This window comes from Amblyraja radiata, chromosome 1 (genome assembly GCF_010909765.2).
Source record: "Amblyraja radiata isolate CabotCenter1 chromosome 1, sAmbRad1.1.pri, whole genome shotgun sequence".
NCBI lineage: Eukaryota > Metazoa > Chordata > Chondrichthyes > Rajiformes > Rajidae > Amblyraja > Amblyraja radiata.
The window spans coordinates 99,039,294-99,055,131 of record NC_045956.1 but is presented as its reverse complement, the minus strand read 5'-3'; the positions used below and the strand labels follow the sequence as shown (position 1 = coordinate 99,055,131).

Genomic DNA, 15,838 nt, shown 5'->3' with positions numbered 1-15,838 from the left:
AACTCAGCGGGTGCAGCAGCATCTATGGAGCGAAGGAAGTAGGCGACGTTTCGGGCCGAAACCCTTCTTCAGACTGATGGGGGGTGGGGAAAGAAAGAAGGAAAAAGGGAGGAGGAGGAGGAGCCCGAGGGCGGGCGGATGGGAGGAGACAGCTAGAGGGTTAAGGAAGGGGAGGAGACAGCACGGGCTAGCCAAATTGGGAGAATTCAATGTTAATGCCATAAGGACGCAAGGACCCCAGACGGAATATGAGGTGCTGTTCCTCCAATTTCCGCTGTTGCTCACTCTGGCAATGGAGGAGACCCAGGACAGAGAGGTCGGATTGGGAATGGGAGGGGGAGTTGAAGTGCTGAGCCACCGGGAGGTCAGGTAGGTTATTACGGACTGAGCGGAGGTGTTCGGCGAAACGATCGCCCAACCTACGCTTGGTCTCACCGATGTAAATCAGCTGACATCTAGAGCAGCGGATGCAGTAGATGAGGTTGGAGGAGATACAGGTGAACCTTTGTCGCACCTGGAACGACTACTTGGGACCTTGAATGGAGTCGAGGGGGGAGGTGAAGGGACAGGTGTTGCATTTCTTGCGGTTGCAACGGAAAGTGCCCGGGGAGGGGGTGGTGCGGGAGGGAAGGGAAGAATTGACGAGGGAGTTGCGGAGGGAGCGGTCTTTGCGGAAGGCAGACATGGGGGGAGATGGGAAGATGTGGCGAGTGGTGGGGTCACGTTGGAGGTGGCGGAAATGGCGGAGGATTATGTGTTGTATTTGCCGGCTGGTGGGGTGAAAGGTGAGGACCAGAGGGACTCTGCCCTTGTTGCGTGTGCGGGGATGGGGAGAGAGAGCAGTGTTACGGGGTATGGATGAGACCCTGGTGTGAGCCTCATCTATGGTGGCGGAGGGGAATCCCCGTTCCCTGAAGAACGAGGACATTTCCGATGCCCTGGTATGAAATGTCTCATCCTGGGAACAGATGCGGCGTAGGCGGAGGAATTGGGAGTAGGGGATGGAGTCTTTACAGGGGGCAGGGTGGGAAGACGTGTAGTCCAGATAGCCATGTGAGTCAGTGGGTTTGTAATGTATGTCGGTCAGGAGTCTGTCCCCTGCGATGGAGATGGTGAGGTCAAGGAATGGTAGGGAAGTGTCGGAAATCGTCCAGGTGTATTGGAGTGCCGGATGGAAGTTGGTGGTGAAGTGGATGAAGTCAGTCAGTTGTGTGTGGGTGCAGGAGGTGGCACCAAAGTAGTCGTCAATGTAGCGGAGGTAGAGGTCGGGGATGGGGCCCTGGTACGCCTCGAACAAGGATTGTTCAACGTACCCGACAAAGAGGCAGGCGTAGCTGGGGCCCATGCGTGTGCCCATAGCTACGCCTTGTGTTTGGAGGAAATGGGAGGAGTCAAATGTAAAGTTATTGAGGGTGAGGACCAACTCCGCTAAGCGGAGGAGAGTGTCAGTGGCTGGGTATAGGTTGCTCCTCTGGTCGAGGAAGAACCGGAGGGCTCTGAGGCCATCCTGGTGGGGGATGGAGGTGTAGAGTGACCGGACATCCATGGTGAAGATGAGGGGGTGAGGGCCCAGAGAGTGGAATGCGTGGAGGCGGCGGAGAGTGTCTGAGGTGTCTAGAACATAGGTGGGGAGGGATTTGACCAAGGGGGATAGGATGGAGTCAAGGTATGTGGAGATGAGTTCGGTGGGGCACGAACACGCAGAGACAATGGGTCTGCCGGGAGAGCCGGGTTTGTGGATTTTGGGGAGAAGGTAAAAACGGGCCGTGCGGGGCTGGGGAACGATGAGTTTGGAGGCTTGGTCAGGTAGGGCGTGGGAATTGATGAAGTCGGTGATGGTGCTAGAAATGGTGGCCTGGTGCTCGTCAGTGGGGTCATGGTCCAAGGGTAAGTAGGAGGAGGAGTAAGGCGTTTACAGTTTACGGGAATGCAATTTAAATGGCAGTGGAAGCTATTTACCCTTGGTTCAGTTGCCCTTTGATACTTATTGTCCACTGGGGACAGATATAAGTAAAATTGAAACTGATAACACAATGACTGCCAGAAATAAACCGTTAAGGAAATAAAACCAACTCAGCCCCTGCCTAACCAACAAAAAATATCCTAAAGGTGGAGCAGGAAGTAAGGAAAAGGATTCCCAGTAAACTATCTACAGAGAGCAATATCCGTCATGTACGCCAAGCAAGCATCGTAATTCAAAATTTAAGTGGGCGACAATAAATTGCTCTATCATGCATCCAGCGTGTAAAGCAGAGGATGAATTTTGACATATGCATTCCTGTTTATATCTATTGTCAAAAAGGGTTCATTCCAACACTGTGGTCCCAAAGCAAAATGCTGGAGTAACTCAGCGGGTCAGGCAGCATCTCTCGACCCGCTGAGTTACTGCAGCATTTTTGCTTTGATGTAAACCAGCATCTGCAGTTCCTTCCTACACACTGTGGTCCCAAGCCTTCTCTTGTGGGTTGGGAAGGGAAGCAGGTGACGGGGCTGTGGAGGAGCCATTGTTGGGGGCACCACTCTGCCGGCCCTGCCACCAGGTGTCACTGCTGACATTTCCTGGCAGACAGAATGAGTGTGCAGCTTGTTGGTCAAGTACATTACAGGAAGGTGCAAAAGCAACTTATTCCTAAACAAATTTCAGATGATTTGAGCCAAAGAAAGCTGTGCGTAGGAAACCCTGGGACGCAGTTAAAATGATGATTGCAAGTGATCAAAGCTTAAAACTTTAAAAAAAATACTTTGTTTGCCTCTGCTGGCCGCACAGCGCTGGTGCAGGCAGGCAGTGAAACTAACGTCTTACCACTGTAGAGAACCTGTAACACAGGAAAACAGACCAAAACGTCACCCATCTTTTTTCTCCAGAGATGCTGCCTGACCCGCTGAGTTACTCCAGCACTTTGCGTCTATCTTCGCTGTAAACCAGCATCCTTTCTACATGCAGGAAAACATCCCAGGGGGCGTTTTGCTCCAAAATGCACCATCAGCAACACAAAATACCTGCTGCACGCAGGCATATTCTCGTCGTGACCCTGAGGCTGGGCCCTGGTCAGTAGCACTAGTAAGCAGAAACTGTGTGCAATCTGATGAAAATCCAGAAACCCGTGCTGGCCAGTTGGCCCAATTATTTTCTTGCCCTCAATACCACAATCAATTTAGCTAATAAACAACGTAACTCAACCTGTGACAATTTGAAAGGTAATTTGTCGTTATCTGCCTTTGGATGCATTGCAAACTGCTCCAGTATAGTATCCTGTTTTCACATTGAGCAAAGTATTCTGAGCTAATACTCATATAATAAAATGATTCAATAATTCATTCCATTAATAATTTGGGCGGCACAGTGGCCGAGTGGTAGAGTTGCTGCCTTACAGCACCAGAGACCCGGGTTGATCCTAACTACAGGTGCTGCCTGTACGGAGTTTGTACGTTCTTCCTGTGATCACATGGGTTTTCCTGAGCGCTCCGGTTTCCTAAAACATCCCAAGGATGTGCAGGTTTGTAGGTTAATTATAAATTTTCCCTTGTATTGCTCTTTATTCTATGTTCGCTCTTCTGGGTGAGATGCTAACTGCATTTCATTGTCTCTGTATTGTACACTGCACAATGACAATAAAGATTGAATCTGAATCTGGTATGTAGGATAGTACTAGTGTATGGGTAATTGTTACTCAACGTTAACTCGTTGGGCCAAAGGGCTTGTTTCCACGTTGTAGAAACTAAACTAAACTAATATGTTGGATTTGTGGTTTTGCTTTTCTTCTGATAAAAGTGCATGATTCAGGCTAAATAGTTGAAAATGTGTTCCTTCGATATGCAGGATTTTGGAATATGTTGAGGATTTGGTTCTGCAATCTAGAAATGTTTATGCAAAGCCATTCGCAGTGGATGATCTTGCTTCAGATAAATAAAATGTGCAGGAAGGAAATGCAGATGCTGGTTTAAACCAGAGACACAAAAAGCTGGAGTAACTCAGTGGATCAGGCAGCATTTCTGAAGAGAAGGAATGGGTGACGTTTCGGGTCGAGACCCTTCTTCAGATACAGTGTATTCAGAAAGTGTTCAGGCCCCTTCACTTTTTCCACATTTTGTTATGTTACAGCCTTATTTTAAAATGGATTGAATTCTTTTTTTTTTCATCAATCTACATACAATATCCCAGAATGAAGAAGTGAAAACAGTTGTTTAGAAATGTTTGCAAAGTAATTAAAAAGAAATAACTGAAATATCGCATTTACATAAGTATAAGACCCTTTGCTATGATACTCAAAATGAAGCTTAGGTGCATTCTGTCAGGGGGTGGAAATCCCAGGGGGGCGATGGGTCCCCTCCATGTTTTCAGAGGTGGGGGATGATCCCCCCCCCTCATGTTTTGTGAAACATGTATTTTGTAATCAGTTCCCATCTGCGAGCGCTGCAGAGTCGTGGCCGCATGCATGGTCAGCTAGCTCAGACTCTGAAAAGAATTAGACCACTATGCTGCCCACTTACATTTGCCTTCCTCACAATCTTCGTAGACTCCACTTGTTGAATGGCCTTATTCAGTGTTACAACCATTATATGATTCTACGAGAGTGCAGGAAGGAACAGCAGATGCTGGTATATACCAAAGTTAGACACAAAGTGCTGCAGTAACTCAGATGATCAGGCAGCTTCTCTGGAGTTAAAGGATGGGTGACGTTTCGGGTCGGGACCCTTGTTCGAACAGGAGGAAACCTACATGGTCAGAGGGAGAATGGGCAAACTCCACACAGATGGCACCCGAAGTCAGGATTGAACCCGGGTCTCTGGCACTGTGAGGCAGCAGCTCTAGTGGTTGAAGTCTGAAGAAGGGTCCCGACCAGAAACGTCAGCCATGATTTTTCTCCGTGCGATTCCATGACACTGGTAGCAAACTAACTTTCCAGAAACTGAATGGTATGCATATAATAATGAAGCAATTCATATTTTATAAAATCTGTTCTCAATTGTTAGTAATCTCATTCAATTTAACAGGTAATTTCTTTCAGCGATCCACAAGACAACAACACACCTGTTCACAACTAAACCAGAGGACAAACAGGTGATAAGTGCTACTGAAAATTATACCAACAATGATGGTTTCTTCATTGGTTTGTTAGCTTTCTTTTATATGTGCCATATATAATACTTGCCATTACGTTTTAACTCTTGAAATAAAATAGCCACCTGGAGTCAATCACAATCAATACAGTTTGCAACATTTCAGAAGGAAATCCGCCTTAGGAAAAAGCTTCAATGCTTTTATCACAAAGCACCTGCATCTCAACTAGTGGGAGCTGAACTCGATGGGAAATTAAAGGGCCTGTCCCACTTACCCGATTTTTTCGGCGACTGCCGGCACCCGTCACTAATTACCGTCCACAGGACCCACGGCTGAAGCCTCCGAAACCTCGCATGTGTGTGTGTGCATGCGCGCGCGGCCGCCAATAAATGGTGTCCCCCCCCAGTGTCCCCCCCCATGTTTTGATAGCGATTTCCATGCCTGCATCCTATTTCAATTGATTATCCTTGAAATGTTTCTACAACTTGATTGGAGTCCACCAGTGGTAAAATACATTGATTGCACATGATTTGGAAAGGCACACACCTGTCTATATGTCCCACAGTGCATGTCAGAGCAAAAACCAAGCCATGAAGATGAAAGCATTGTCCGTAGACCTCCGAGACAGGATTGTGTCGAGACACAGATCTGGGGAAGGGTATAAAACAATTTCTGCAGCATTGCGGGTCCCGAAGAGCACAGTGGCCTCCGCCATTCTTAAATGGAAGAACTTTGGAACCACCAGGACTCTTCATAGAGCTGGCCGCCCGACCAAACTAAGCAATCGGGGGAGAAGGTCCTTGGTCAGGGAGATGACCAAGAACCCGATGGTCACTCTGACAGAGCTCCAGAGTTCCTTTGTGGAGATGGGAGAAGCTTCCAGAAGGACAACTTTATCTGCAGCACTCTACCAATCAGGACTTTATGGTAGAGTGGCCAGATGGAAGCCACTCCTCAGTTTACCAAAAGGCACCTAAAGGACCATGAGAAACAAGAATCTCTGGTCTGATTAAACCAAGATTGAACTCTTTGGCCAGAATGCCAAGCGTCATGTCTGTAGGAAACCAGGCACCGCTCATCACTTGGCCAATATCATACCTAGTGTAGAGACTAGTCAGGATTGAGAGAAAGATGAATGGAGCAAAGTACAGAGAGATCCTTGATGAAAACCTGCTCCAGAATGTTCTGGACCTCAGTCTGGGTGGAGGTTCACCTTCCAACAGGACAACAACCCTAAGCACACAGCCAAGACAATGCAGGAGTAGCTTCATGACAAGTCTGTGAATGTCTGTAAGCGGCCCAGCTAAACATCTCTGGAGGGATCTGAAAATAGCTGTGCATTGACGCTCCTCATTCAACCTGACAGAGCTTGAGAGGAGTCAAGGGATATGGGGAGAAGGCAAGAACGGGGTACTGATTGTGGATGATCACCCATGATCACATTGAATAGTGGTGCTGGCTCGAAGGGCCGAATGGCCTACTCCCGCACCTATTGTCTATATCTACAGAGAAGAATGGGAGAAATTACCCAAATACAGGGGTGCCAAGCTTACCCAAATTACCCAAATACAGGCCATACCCAAGAAGCCAAGAGGCTGTAATCACAAAGGTGCCTCTACAAAGTACTGAGTAAAAGGTCTGAATACTTATATAAATGTGATATTTCAGTTATTTATTTTCAATTACTTTCCAAACATTTCTAAACACCTGTTTTTGCTTTTTTATTATGGGGTATTGTGTGCAGATTGATGATAAAAAAAAAAGAATCTAATCCATTTTAGAATAAGTTTGAAACGTAACAAAATGTGGAAAAAGTGAAGGGGTCAGAATACTTTCTGAATGTACCTGTACTATAAATAGACAACCTACAAACAAACCACTAGGTGGGAGTCTAACCAGACCCTTGCATTGATACACTGACTCCTTTCTAATTAATACCATTCTTCTGTTGGTCCTCAAGAAATATAGATTCAATTGCATGGTAAGAGAGCAGATAAAATGCATGTTTTAATGCTTAGCCTAATGAGAGTCTCCAGAAGCTGGGGGGGTGGGGAGGGGTTTTGTGGTGCTATCATCCATCAAACCAGATGCACATAGAAGGGATCAGGAAAGGTTGATTGTTTTGGCAGGTAATACCCAATGTGATAGAAACATAGAAACATAGAAAATAGGTGCAGGAGGAGGCTATTCGGACCTTCGAGCCAGCACCGCCATTCATTGTGATTATGGCTGATCGTCCCGTATAAATTACCCGTGCCTGCCTTCTCCCCATATTCCTTGACTCCACTAGCCCCTAGAGCTCTATCTAACTCTCTCTTAAATCCATCCAGTGATTTGGCCTCCAATGCCCTCTGTGGCAGGGAATTCCATAAATTCACAACTCTCCGGGTGAAAGTTTTTTCTCACCTCAGTCTTAAATGACCTCCCCTTTTTTCTAAGTGTGGCCCCTGGTTCTGGACTCGCCCAACATTATCCATGTTCTTCGATAGGACATTCTACTTGTTGAAATTCCATTGAAGATTGAATAGTTTAATACATAAACCACAAAGTCTGACAAACTAAAGTGGTGCTTGTCCGTGATGTTACTGTGGCTAGGGAGAAATCTACAGTCCTGTGACACCTGACTTCCGTAACCAAATCTTTATATAAGCTGAAATCTGTAACAATCAAAATCCCAGCACAAAATGCAGGATCAAATACATATGACAATTAATAAAATTGCCCACTTGGTTTCAGGACACTTTTTAATCTGCTGTCTGAAATCTCCTTCAGTTGGTGATGAACTTCATGCTCCAGGAGCTGAGGCGAACATTATTCATTGTGTGCTAACAAACTAATTCAGCAGATTAGCTAACTGGGAGTTGAGTTCACTGATGCAAGGTTTAATTAACGGACAGGAATGCTGCTGGCAAAACGATTTATTTGTCAGGAAAGTGGGGAATACAGGGCGAGGTCAGTTTAAAAGATGTTTGAAGGATGCTTCAATTTACCCTTTCCTAAACAGGCAGAACTTTTGAGCAATGAGGCCATAGACCAGCTATCATTGAGTTATACATTTACCATCTCCCAGTGCAAGATATCTTAATTTGTTTTGTGCCCCAAGCAGGCATTGAAAACCTTGTGTCTCCATAATGGGACCATGAGGAGGCCAGATGTTAAAAGTGGAAGAATTTCCCAATGTCTCAATTAACAATCTTCCAAGCGTTACATGCCCCACTTGTGGCAGAGTTTATGCCTCCTGTAAAGGAATTTCAGTCACCTGAGGACTCAAAAAGCTGTGGAAATAAGTAAACTTGAATCTCAAAGAACTAGGAGGGAGTAGGATCACTTTTTAAGCAGGAGGTGAGCAATGTTAACGATGGAGGTCCTCCAGAAAAACACTGGCATGCAGACATTTCTGAGGTACAATTTTGTTTCAGAGCTGCACAGAATTGATACCATCAATATATTAATTTATCAATTGCAAATTTACCATTTCAAATAATAGTATCCTCACTTGTCAAGTGGGACTTCCAGTTCCCAATGTTAAACTTAGTGAGTGGGCTTTTCCAGCTTAGTTGGATGACATAGCTACCTGGGTTGGCTACTGCAACCACCGGAGGTGCAACACCTGTTCCTGCACCTCCTCCCTCATTCAAGAACCTAAACAGCCCTGCCAGGAGAGATGGAGGTTTTACATGCATCTCCTTCACCCTCGGTGTTCTTGATGTGGTCTCCTCTGGAGACCAAGCATACACTAGGTGATCCACTTTGCTGAACAATTGCGTTCTGTCCGCAAGGGTCTGCTGGAGCACCTGGTTGTTGGAGACTTCAATTCCCATTCCCACACAGACCTGTCTGTCTTCAGCCTCCTCCATTGCGGCCTCATGGAACCTTGAAGAACAGAACCTCATATTCCGTTTGGGTAGTCTACAACCAGATGGCATGTGCATTGCATTCTCCAATTTCAGGTGACCTCACTCCTTCTCTTCCCTTCTCAAGCAGTTCATCTGTTGTAACTTCTCTCTGAATGCAAGGTGGAGCTAAATGCTTCATAACTGGAAGCCAAGGAGAAATAATCAATCACACAGCTCATGTCCACAAGTTTAGTGTGCACTGACTGGCTCCCTACTGGTGTGAAGTATTCTATGGTTGATTGAGGTGGTACGGGCTTGGGTCCCTCGGGCTAGTAAATCTGCACCATAGAGACTGCTTGCTTGATGAGTAGTTAATTGAGTCTTAATTGATGGCATCCATGTGTTAATGTACAGTTGTGGATCCAGCCTCGGAAATAGGTATGCTTCAAGCTTCAGCCTCTGACCATTCAATACCATGTTCACTCAGCCTGAGCATTGACAAGCAAAGGCAAGATATTCAATGAAGGTATTGATGGTGGATTGAAGATGGCCCAGTACCTTGGGCACATTTATGAGGTTTTCTGGACTGAGTTGAGAAGAAATTTCTTCACCCAATGGGTAGTGACTTTATAGTCCTCTCCTCAGTAGCTGAGTACTTTCAAGACAAAAATCAATAGAGTTATGGCGTTAAAGTGTTTGGAGTTATGGGATTAGTTTTAACTTATATTACATTTAATTTTTTATACATAAAACTGGATTATAATACAGTGACATTTAGCCCAAAACAACATTTCACAGGCAAGGACAATGGGATGTGTATCTTATTACATTGAGAGTGACAATTGGCGCCATCTCACCTTGGTGCCCACACCATTAGGTAAGATTTCTGCTAAAAGTCTCCAGCAGTGCTGGAGTTGAATGAAAAGACTCAGATCAACGGTGGATGCAATCTCGCTGGCCCTCCATTCCGCTCTGGACCACTTGGACACCACAAACTCATATGTCAGGCTGTTATTGATTGATTACAGTTCAGTATTTAATACAATCATCCCCTCCAAGCTGGTTACCAAACTCGCAGAACTGGGTCTCTGCGCATCCCTCTGCAATTGGATCCTCGACTTCCTCATTCACAGACCACAGTCTGTTCCTATTGGTGGAAATGTGTCAGACTCGATAACAATCAGCACGGGAGCACCTCAAGGCTGCGTGCTCAGCCCCCTGCTGTACTCACTCTATACTCATGACTGCGAAGCCGGTCATAGTGCGAACTCCATCATCAATTTCACTGACGACACAACTGTTGTGGGACGTATCACTGATGGGGATGTCAGAGTATAGAAGAGAGATCAAGCAACTGTCCATATGGTGCCAGCACAATAACCTGGCCCTCAACACCAGCAAAACCAAGGAACTGATTGTGGACTTTGGAAGGAGTAGGATGGGGACCCACAGTCCCGTTTATGGTTGAAAGAGTCAAGAGCTTCAAATTCCTGGGCGTGCACATCTCTGAAGATCTTTCCTGGTCCGAGAACACTGATGCCATTATTAAGAAAGTACATCAGCGCCTCTACTTCCTGAGAAGATTACGGAGAGTCGGTTTGTCAAGGAGGACTCTCTCTAACATCAACAGGTGCACAGTAGAGAGCATGCTGACCAATTGCATCATGGCTTGGTTCAGCAACTTGAGCGCCCTGGAGAGGAAAAGACTATAAAAAGTAGTAAACACTGCCCAGCCCATCATCGGCTCTGACCTCCCTTCCATCGAAGGGATCTATCACAGTCGCTGCCTCAAAAAGGCTGGCAGTATCATCAAGGACCCACACCATCCTGGCCACACACTCATCTCCCTGCTACCTTCAGGTAGAAGGTACAGGAGCCTGAAGACTGCAACGGCCAGGTTCAGGAATAGCTACTTCCCCACAGCCATCAGGCTATTAAACTTGGCTCGGCCAAAACTCTGAACATTAATAGCCCATTATCTGTTATTTGCACTTCATCAGTTTATTTATTCATGTATGTATATATTTATATAATGGTATATGGACACACTGATCTGTTTTGTAGTCAATGCCTACTATGTTCTGTTGTGCTGAAGCAAAGCAAGAATTTAATTGTCCTATCAGGGACACATGACAATAAACTCACTTGAACTTGGACTTGAGATTGATTTAATATCAAATGCTGTGCAAACATCCACCAGTACAGTCTGTCTACCTTGAAACAGGAAACAATTACTGCACAGTAAGAAGCTGTTTGATGAAATTTATCTCATATAAGCAAATACAGTACTGAGTAGGCTGAATTTAAATTATTCCTAAGCTTGTAAAAGCCGAATCCCATGCTGAAATGTGCTAGAAACTCAATTGTAATGCAAGACTTAAAAGAGACAAGTCAAGACATTGATTCATGGTTTTTTTAAACTTGTCTATAGGTTTCTGAGTGTGCGTTGTGGAAAGCCAGTCATTCTGTATGATGTGATTAAGTTCATGAAATTCAATCCAATAGTCCCATGTATGGCACACCATAGTGTGTGGAATAGCACCAATCGTTCATCTGGAGTGTTAGGCACTGAAATTGAGATATTTTTCCCTGCACAACTTTCACTGCAGCTCCACTATTTTAAGTGCTATTCTTCACTTTGTTTGTTTATTCATCAAAGAACACTTTCCAATTATTTATATGCAGTGTTTGACGGAATGAGCGAGGTGTATTGTCATTTATTCAGTTACCACCTTCATAGGTTCTAACAGCTGAATTAGGCCATTCAGCCCATCAGGTCTAGTCTGCTATTCAATCATGGCTGATCTATCTTTCCCTCTCAACCCCATTCTCCTCATTTGCCCCATATCCCCTGACACCCATACTAATCAAGAATCTGTCAATCTCCACCTTAAAAATATCCATTATCTAGGCCTCCACAGCCATGTGTGACAATGAATTCTACAGATTCACTACCCTCTGACTAAACACCCTCTTTGTCATTGGTGCCTTGGTGATGGTTCTACTCTTTCTACTGCATGAGCTGGAGGTATAGCACAGGTGTTGCAAGCAGGTCATACAAGCCAAGTTAGCTCAGAGGAAGTGAGAAAAGGGCTCGCATTCATATCCAGAGAGTAAATTAGTGGAGACAGAAATTTGACTCTGTGGAGACACTGCTGCACGATGCATCCATCCTTGGACGAGTCTCCACAAAGTGGTCGGGGTCATTGTTACTCCAAACTTTAGAATCCTTGCATTCCTCCAGATTGCATATATCTCAGCTTGCTGAGACCACAGCATTATGGAGGCCATTGATTACTCCTGATTAGACAAAAAAGTTCAATGGCCCTTTATCGTCACATGTTCCAATAGACAATAGACAATAGGTGCAGGAATAAGCCATTCGGCCCTTCGAGCCAGCACTGCCATTCAATGTGATCATGGCTGATCATCCCCAATCAGTACCCTGTTCCTGCCTTCTCCCCATAGCCCCTGACTCCGCTATGTTTAAGAGCCCTATCTAGCTCTCTCTTGAAAGCATCCAGAGAACCCGCCTCCACCGCCCTCTGAGGCAGAGAATTCCACAGACTCACCACTCTCTGTGAGAAAAAGTGTTTCCTCATCTCCATTCTAAATGGCTTACTCCTTATTCTTAAACTGTGGCCCGTGGTTCTGGACTCCCCCAACATCAGGAACATGTTTCCTGCCTCTTGTGTGTCCAAACCCTTAACAATCTTATATGTTTCAATGAGATCTCCTCTCATCCTTCTAAACTTCAGAATGTACAAGCCCAGCTGCTCCATTCTCTCAGCATATGACAGTCCCGCCATCCTGGGAATTTACCTTGTAAACCTACGCTGCACACCCTCAATATCAAGAATGTAGATCCTCAAATTAAGGGATCAAAACTGCCCACAATACTCCAGGTGTGGTCTCACTAGGGCTCTGTACAACTGCAGAAGGACCTCTTTGCTCCTATATTCGACTGCTCTTGTTTTAAAGGCCAATATGCCTTTATCTTTCTTCACTGCCTGCTGTACCTGCATGCTTACTTTCACAGACTGATGTACAAGGACCCCCAGATTGTTTTTGCTACCAAAATGGATAACCTCACATTTATCTGCATTAAACATCATCTGCCATGCATCTGCCCACTCCCCCAACCTGTTCAAGTCACCCTGCATTCTCATAGCATCCTCCTCACAGTTCACACTGCCACCCAGCTTTGTGTCATCTACAAATTTGCTAATGTTACTTTGAACCCCTTCCTCCAAATCATTGATGTATATTGTAAATAGCTGCGGCCCCAGCACCGAGCCTTGCGGTACCCCACTAGTCACTGCCTGCCATTCTGAAAGGGACCCGTTAATTCCTCCTCTTTGTTTCCTGTCTGCCAACCACTTCTCTATCCATGTCAGCACTCTACCCCCCAATACCATGTGCCCTAATTTTGCCCACTAATCTCCTATGTGGGACCTTATCAAATGCTTTCTGAAAGTCGAGATGCAGTTTGCTTTCAGTTCACTAAAATATTACTGTATTAAATATTACTGTAGATTAAGCATGAGGTATATAGAAATAGTCCACTGACACAATATACAAAAGTCGCCAGGTTTTGTCGCCATTTTCAAAGTCCAAGTTGCTTTAAGTGCAACTGGCCATAAAGGCCCGATGTCCAGGTGGCGGTGTTGCTGGGTCAGCCTGGCCGAGCAAATTTGTAGGCGTCCTCCATCACTGCTCCAATTCGCTGGATGTTTTCAAGAGAGTTAGATGTAGCTCTTGGGGCTAACGGAATCATGGGATATGGGGAGAAAGCAGGAATGGAGTACTAATTTTGGATGATCAGCCATGATCATATTGAATGCCAGTGCTGGCTCAAAGGGCCGAATGGCCTACTCCTGCACTTATCTTTCTATGTTTCACCACTCTGTCCTACTGCAGACCATGTCTGGTCTGTGCAGTTGGTCTCTTGTGACGGAGCTAAATCCAGTTGAGCCCCAGGCTGCTGCAGGGCCTCCAGTTGTTGCCTCAGTCTGGATCTTCATATGGGTCTGCTCCTTGTGTCACAACAGTTCAGCCTTTGTGCCCAGAGGGGGGAGGCCTCCAGAAGCCGACATTCAGATTCAACGGAAGGTAAGATACCAAGATAGACACAAAATGAGTAACTCAGCGGGACAGGCAGCATCTGTGGAGAGAAGGAATGGGTGACGTTTCGGATCGAGACCCTTCTTCAGGTCCCACTTCCTCTTACTGACTCCTGTTCTTTGCGCCTGGTGACGTCGCAGCCATCTTGACTCTCTCCACCCTCCTCTCCAGTCCTCCGGTATGAGCAGGGGCCAGGTTTGGTGGCTTCCCTCTCGAGGCCGGGCTCCTCACCTCTAGGGTGGGTGAGGCAGGCCTGCTGCTGGCGGCCCCACGGTTAAAGTTAAGTGAACATTAATTTTCAGATCATTAAAGTGCAATGAAACTAACAATTGGTCGGCGTTTATGCTTGGTGTTCCTTTGCTGGCACCCTCTGTGGTGTTCCTGCTCTGGAGGCAGCCGGAACGGTGGAACGTTGTTCCATTTCAGCGGCTTGTTTGTTGATGACCCTGACGGATGCCTACACACTGCTCCAGACCACAATGGTTGAAGGGCATCAGTATGCGTTCAGTGCCGGGGGTACATCTATGAAGGCACAGCAGAGAACCAACAACCACAGCAAACATGCTGGCAATCTGAGAAAGCATAGCACATCTGCATGGCTCCTTAGGGATCAGGTATATAAAGGGCGCTCTCATGTGGTGTAATAAAGGTCACACCATCGCTACCCCTGCCTTTGGTTATGTAATACAGAAAAAAGGAACTGCAGATGCTGCTTTTTAAAAAAAGGCACAAATCTATTCAACTATCTAGGGACGCTGAGTTACTCCATCACTTTGTGTCTTTTTCTGGTTGTGTAATGGCAGCTCTCTGCGCCTCGATGGGAAGAAATTTGCATCAGATTGGTCGTTCCAGTGCCTGACAACAGCGGCCTACTTCAGGGTGACCACAAGTGGATTGCTGATAGGAGAAGATAGAGTGAACTGTGGCTCACACACATTGACCAGCCTCAGTGGGAGCATAAATCTTCTCCCTCAACTGTGGGAGTACAAATGTCACTGGGGTGTCGACCAGTTCCCAATGGGAATGGATGCGCCTCTGATTCCGTAGAAAGTCCTGCCATAGGTTAGAGATTAATTCCCCAAATATTTCTTGTTTGTCCTTGCAAGCACACAAAATATGTAGGAAGGAACTGCAGATGCTGGTGTATACCTAAGATAGACACAAAATGCTGGTGTAACTCAGCAGGTCAGGCAGAATCTCTAGAGAAAGTGGATGGGTGGAGATAGGTTCCAAAACAAGTCACTGTACCTCGGAACATGTGATGATAATGTTCCAAAAGTTACCCATCCTTTTTCTGCTGCATGACCAGCTGAGTCACTCCAGCGCCTTTGTGTTGATCTTGCATCCTGGACAACATTTCCATGTGCAGTCTTCCAACACATTCTACTAACAAAGTCTTCATCTGAACTGTTTGTAGCAAAACTGATGTGCGAATGTGCCTTGCAGAGAGCTGACACCTTAGCCTCTCTGGTCCTCTGGCCTTCTTACAGCCTATTAGTGCCAGTGTTTTCTCATGTGAAAATGGTGCTTATGGCTAGTCCTTGCAGTGCCAGCATCTGAACTGGTACTTGGAGTTGTCAGGCAATTCCTCATAGGCACTACCTCATTACCACACTAATTGACATCAGGGCTGCAGTCTTTAAAGAACACCTGCTCACTAAAGCACCACACTGCAGGTCATGTCCACGGATGCACTATATTCCTTCTCTCCTATATGGGGTGAGGGCCGAGGGGGTCATATTAGATGTGACTGCAGTGATAAAGCCTAAAGCAGCTTGTGGGGTTTAGTTGGAGGTAGTGCTCAGCATACAAGCAG

The 15,838-nt window shown here is 46.0% G+C and overlaps 1 protein-coding gene across 1 annotated transcript in view; it reads right to left on the bottom strand.

Moving 5' to 3' along the window:
• Window positions 1-15,838, bottom strand: part of nwd2 (NACHT and WD repeat domain containing 2) — a 109,818-nt gene that overhangs the window by 21,587 nt on the left and 72,393 nt on the right. The window lies entirely within an intron of this gene.